The sequence below is a fragment of the Arvicanthis niloticus genome, chromosome 9 (genome assembly GCF_011762505.2).
Source record: "Arvicanthis niloticus isolate mArvNil1 chromosome 9, mArvNil1.pat.X, whole genome shotgun sequence".
Taxonomy (NCBI): domain Eukaryota; kingdom Metazoa; phylum Chordata; class Mammalia; order Rodentia; family Muridae; genus Arvicanthis; species Arvicanthis niloticus.
The window spans coordinates 34,085,281-34,091,070 of NC_047666.1; the positions used below are offsets into that span (position 1 = coordinate 34,085,281).

Genomic DNA, 5,790 nt, shown 5'->3' on the forward strand with positions numbered 1-5,790 from the left:
AATTATAAAAGACTTTGGGGCTTTGAACTAGAAAAGTGACTGAATGCTTTAAGCAGGGCTTACTGGGTCATCTTAGGATAATGGAAGACAGTGATGCTGAGGGCAGTGTGGACCATCAATGCCAGCTCAACAGTTTCAGAGGGGGAGGATATTAAGTGGCCTAGAGACCATTCTTGTGATATTTGGCAAAAAAATGTGGCTTTTGGCCCTTATTCTAAAAATCTGCTGGAGGTTAAATTGAAGAGTTTTGAATAAATGGTGTTGGCAGAGGAGATTTCAAGACAGCCTAGAACTGTCAGGCAGTTATTAGTAAATACTCTTAAGCAGATATATAAGGATGAGAAGCAGGGAGAACAAAGAGACATAAAATGTACAGTTTGAAGAGAAAAGAAGTGCCAGGAGGTGTATTAGAGCCTTGTGCTTAAGGAGATAAAATGTTTGAAGAAAAGCCTGGTGTTGAGTGGAATAAAGGGAGTGGTAGCCTCAGGGCAAGACCTCACCCAGCTTAGCTTCCAACTTGTGAAAAAGAATTAAAGACAAACTTAAGAAGTAAAGGAAACCACCAGCAACAGAAAGCTGATGCAGAAGTAGTTGAAGATGGGGGCCAAGTTCCATCCTCATCAAGCAGCAGAATGTGGCAGCTTTGGCCACATGGTTCTGGCTTTAGAGCTAAAGATACAAGTAAGAGGTTGTGGAAACTCCTGGACCTGAGGAAAGCCACCGAGGTCAGGTGCATGTCAGGGGTATCCTTCATGGAGGCCCAGAAAGGCCACTTGACTGAAGCTGTGAAAGTAAATCTTGGATTGTGTTAGAGATCTCAAGATGTTGGAGATGCCAGAGTCATGGAATACCTGCCAAAGAGATCTGCTAACAAAGTATAGAACCATCTCCAGAGCAAGAGAGTGGTATGTGGCTTTCAAGAAAGCTGGCGGGTGTTGGAGATCTAAAGAGTGCTTTGACATCAGACATGGAGATATAGAATTTGGAGTTTTTCCTGCTGATTTTTGGTCTTCCCTTGGTCTGGCATTTCCTCTCACTGATACCTTCCCTCCCTTTTGAAATGATAATATATATTCTGTGCCATTGTATATTGGAATTGTGTGATCCACTTATTGATTTTGATTTTATACGTGTGTGTGTGTGTGTGTGTGTGTGTGTGTGTCATAGTTAAGAGGTTGTTATAGCTGGGTGGTGGTGGCGCACACCTTTAATCCCAGCACTTGGGAGGCAGAGGCAGGCGAATTTCTGGGTTCGAGGCCAGCCTGGTCTACAGAGTGAGTTCCAGGATAGCCAGGGCTACATGGAGAAATCCTGTCTCGAACCCCACCCCCCAAAGAGATTGTTATAAGTTCTTGTTTGGGAGAAGTCTAGTGCTGCATAACAGGAAAAGCTTAAAGAGATTAAATTGTAAGAAAAATCAAAAGCATGTTTCAAAGACCTGTATTATAGTCATTTTATCAGTTTGTATTACATGAGTCTGAAGTAGCCAGTGGTTTGGTTCTTGAATGATCTCTGAACTGTGTTCAGTTACTTGAATGAACAAGTTGGGACCCTGTCACAAGACAGGTGGAAGGAAAAAAACCCAGTCACAACATTTTCTCTAGCTACAAATGTGGTATGGCAGTGAGGGAATGGTGATGTGGACCAAATGGATGACATCAGTCAAGAGACAGCATGGAACATGGGTGACATCAGTCAAGAGACAGCATGGAACATGGGTGACATCAGTCAAGAGACTGCATGATAAAGAGTATCAGTGTTTCAGCTAGGCCTTAGAGATGTGGTCTATTAGTATATGAAAAGCAGGGACTTATATATTTGTAGAAGGGAAAGTGGGCTATGGTGAATACATGAATAAAAATGTGAGGTAGCAAGCAATCTAATATGGTTGATAACATCATATTTCTGAATGACCAGACAAAAGAAAAAGTATACAATGGAGGATTCTTCTTCGGTCATTGTTTGGTACAGTCTCCTTTCCAAATCATGTGTGTGTGTAATTGCTATGAATTTCAGAAGAACCTTTGGACTTTTAAACAGTGTTGAGACTTAAAGATTATAGAGACCCCTGAAGTTGGACTGAATGGATTTCTGCATTATGATAGAATGTAATGGTTTGAATAAGAATGGTCCCTACAGGCTCATATATTTGAATGTTAGTCACCAGGGAGTAGAACTTTTTAAAAAAGATTTAGAAGACGTAGGAGGCATGTCCTTGTTGGAGGAGGTGTATTGCTAGGGGTGGGCTTTGAGGCTTCAAAAGCTGATACCAGGCCTAGTCTCTCTACCTCTGCCTGCTGCTTATGAATCAGGATGTAAAGCTCTCAGCTAGTGCTCCATTGCCATGTTATACCACTGTGTTCCCCACCGTAATGACAATGTTCTAACCTCTGAAACTGAAAGCAAACCCCCAATTCAGCACTTTTTTTTATAAAAGTTTCCTTGGTCATCATGTTTCTTCACAGTAATAGAACAGTTACTAAGAGATTTCATTTAACCAGGACCACATAAAACACAATAATGAGATCTCGGGGTTATTTTCACTACCCTTGACTCTATGAGTGCTAAGTTTTTGTTTTGTTTTGTTTTTGGTGCAAGTAACAACTCACTTATTACAAGTATCTAATTTCAGCCTCCTTGACAAGTACTTGGGTCTTATTTCTACTCAAGAAGCACTGTTAGGTTGAATTGACTTTGATGAGGTCATAAATGCCAGCTAGCCTCATCACTGTAGAGGCAGAATCACAACTACCATGCAGGATATCCTGTCATGGGCTGCATTCTAGAAATGTGCCTCAGTCCTACAATGAATAATTCCAGGACTCAATGCCATGAAATTAATGTTCTGTATGATACATTTCTCTTCCGTGGAGAAAAAAAATGAAAATATCACCTAGGAGAATTCCAAGAGTGCTTAATCATAAATTCATAACAAGCTTAGAATGCTAACTTTTCAAGCAGTGCCTCCATGCCCAATTGCTATAATTAGGTGAATTAAAAGAAACATTCAGTGCCATGTACCCAATCATTATGCGAGTAGTGACAGCATTAGTTTTTAGAAATGTATTCTAGAAACATTTTTGTAATGCACACACATAGCTCTAAGGATTTAAAACCCATGGGTTAACATCAATTGGTTGGGGATGAAGCTCTATTGGTAATGCTCACCTAGTATTCAAGAAGCCCTGGGTTTGACCCCCCCAGCAAGGCACACATTGTGTGTGGTTCAAAATGCCTATCATCCTAGCACTTAGGAACTAGAGGCAGTTAAGATCAGACACTCAGACTATCTTTTGGCTACTGTGGTGATTTGAATGAGAATGTGCCTCTGTAGGCTCATAGACTGGCATCCTTAGTCCCTAGATGGTAAATTGTTTGAGAAGGATAAGGAGGTGTGCCCTTGTTGGAGATGTGTCTCTGGCTTTGAAGTTAAAAAGCCCATTCTGGGCCTATTGTCTTTTTCTCTGCCAGCTGCCTGAGGAGCAGGATGTAAAGCTCTCAGCTACTGTTCCAGTGTCATGTTTGTCTGCTCTCTGATGTGAGGCTCATGGGCTCACGCTCTAAAACTGTAAGCAAGCCCCCCTATTAATCATTTTCTTTTATAAGAGTTGCATTGGTCATGGAATCTCTTCACAGCAATAGAATAGTAACTAAGACATAGGGCACCATCAAAAGCTCCTGTTTGGGACTGAAGGGGACACTTTGAGTCTCTAAAGAAGTCATGGGATTGACCCCAAAAGGAAGGAGGCAATGTCTGAAATTTTGTATCACCAACCCACTAAGTCCTTTTAAAATTTTTTTAAAGTAATGTCTGTTTGTAAGCATTTCTCTTTTCCCCCACTGGATCTCAGGCCATTCAGAGTTGGCAGAGAGTAACCAGGAAGTAAAGCAAGGAGAGAACAGTCTTTTCCCTGCTCCCACTATAGAGCAGATCTGAGTTGCTGGGGAAACAAGCTAGAATTGTACCACATTGCCGTCTTAAAATGTGAAGATGGAATTATAAATAGGTAATTGTTTCCAAATAAGCCGTGGAATCTGCTCTAGACATTAACCTGGGAAACAAAATGAAAATACAACAATAAAGGTTTAAAGATAGCAGTAAGAGAAAATAAATTTGGATTTTTCTATTATTTATCAAATCCAATTCAACTAGCTGGCATCTTGCTAACCACTCCTGCTGTGTGTGATGGGTAATCCTTACTGTCAACTTGACTGAATCTCCAACCATGAAATGCATTTCTGGCATATTTGTGGGCTGTGTCCCCTCAAACCCTGAGCTGGAACAAATGCTTCATTCATTATGTTGCTTTTGTAAGTTATTTCATGAGAGCAACAAGAAAAGTAACTAACATGCCATGTGAACGTCCAGACCATCTGCAGTCACCTGAGTAATGGAAGATCAGGTGTGATTTGTTAGAGACATGAGAAAGACACACTGCTAATGCCAGATGGTTCTCCCACAGTAAAGAGACCACTGAACCATGAATATGGATCATGGGTTATATTCTTAGCAATGCTACACCTCAGACCTTATCTGAGATATTCATAATAACATTCTGCATTTTAACCAGACCCCTGGGTGATTCGTATTCATATTATAGTTTTGGTTGGCTGGTGCTGGACTACACACAGGGGCTTCAGACAAGCTAAGTACATACGTTACCACTAAGCTACAGCCACAAACACACATAATTTTTTCTTTCATTGGTACTGGTATTTAAATCCAGCATCTTATTTGCAGAGTTTAAGATGTAGTGATTAGAAAACTCAATCTAAGCCTGGTGGTAGTGGTGCATGCCTTTGGTCCTAGCACTTGGGAGGCACAGGCAGGCAGATCTCTGAGTTCGAGGCCAGCCTGGTCTACAAAGCAAGTTCCAGGATAGTCAGGGCTACAAAGAGAAAACCTGCTTTGAAACAAACAAACAAACAAACAGAAAAACAAAAAACCAGCACCCCAAAATAAAAACTCAGTATATTTTGGATTATAATTATATCTTATACAAGAAATACCTTTTTATTTTGTTTTATTTTATTTTATTTTATTTTATTTTGAGACAGGGTTACTCTGTGTGGTCCAGAAAAACCTGAAACTCAAATCCCCCCCAGCCTCTGCCTCTTGATTGATGGGATTGTCAGTGTGTAGCACTACACTCTATGATAAAATTCTCATTCTCCTCCCACTACGGTGGCCTGCTGGATTATAAGGAATTTAAAGTTGTGAGACCTGGGCCATATCTATGCTATCCTGGCCAGATCATTTCTAGAAGTCCATGGTGTCTTATAGTTTGTGTAATTGTCGGAATTGAAAGGCCCTATCTGACATTCATTATTCAGACATTCAGTAATTCTGAGAAATTTTTTTCTGAGGCACAAGGAAAAATTAAAGCCTTGCTGAGGCTTAATAAAGAGTGTGATAAATTGCCTAATGAGCTTCTGCTCTGCTTCAGTGATGGAGGGTCTTGTCCATGCAGCATGCTCATTGACTGGTCCTTTGTGGTCGCTGGATGAAAAGTAATTTCCGGTTTAACAGTAATTACGGCCACTGTGCTGAGGAGGAAGCAGATTGATAAGAAGATTATTGCTAAAACAAAATAATATTTAGAGTGACAGGTGGCTAGTTTCTAGATTGTGTTGGAATGATAGGTAGGCTCTTTTTAAAGAAGATTTTATTTGCTTATTCATTTATTTGTTTATTTACTTATTCAAAGTTTATTTATACCAAGTTTCATGTAGCTCGAGCTGGTGTCAAACTCCACTTGTAGCTAAGGAAGTCTTTGAATTCCTGATTCT

General features: G+C 40.3%; 1 pseudogene; it reads left to right on the plus strand.

Annotated features, from left to right (window-relative positions):
- Window positions 1-1,425: 1,425 nt before the first annotated feature.
- On the plus strand, window positions 1,426-5,508 carry LOC117715709 (single-stranded DNA-binding protein, mitochondrial pseudogene; annotated as a pseudogene).
- Window positions 5,509-5,790: the final 282 nt, after the last annotated feature.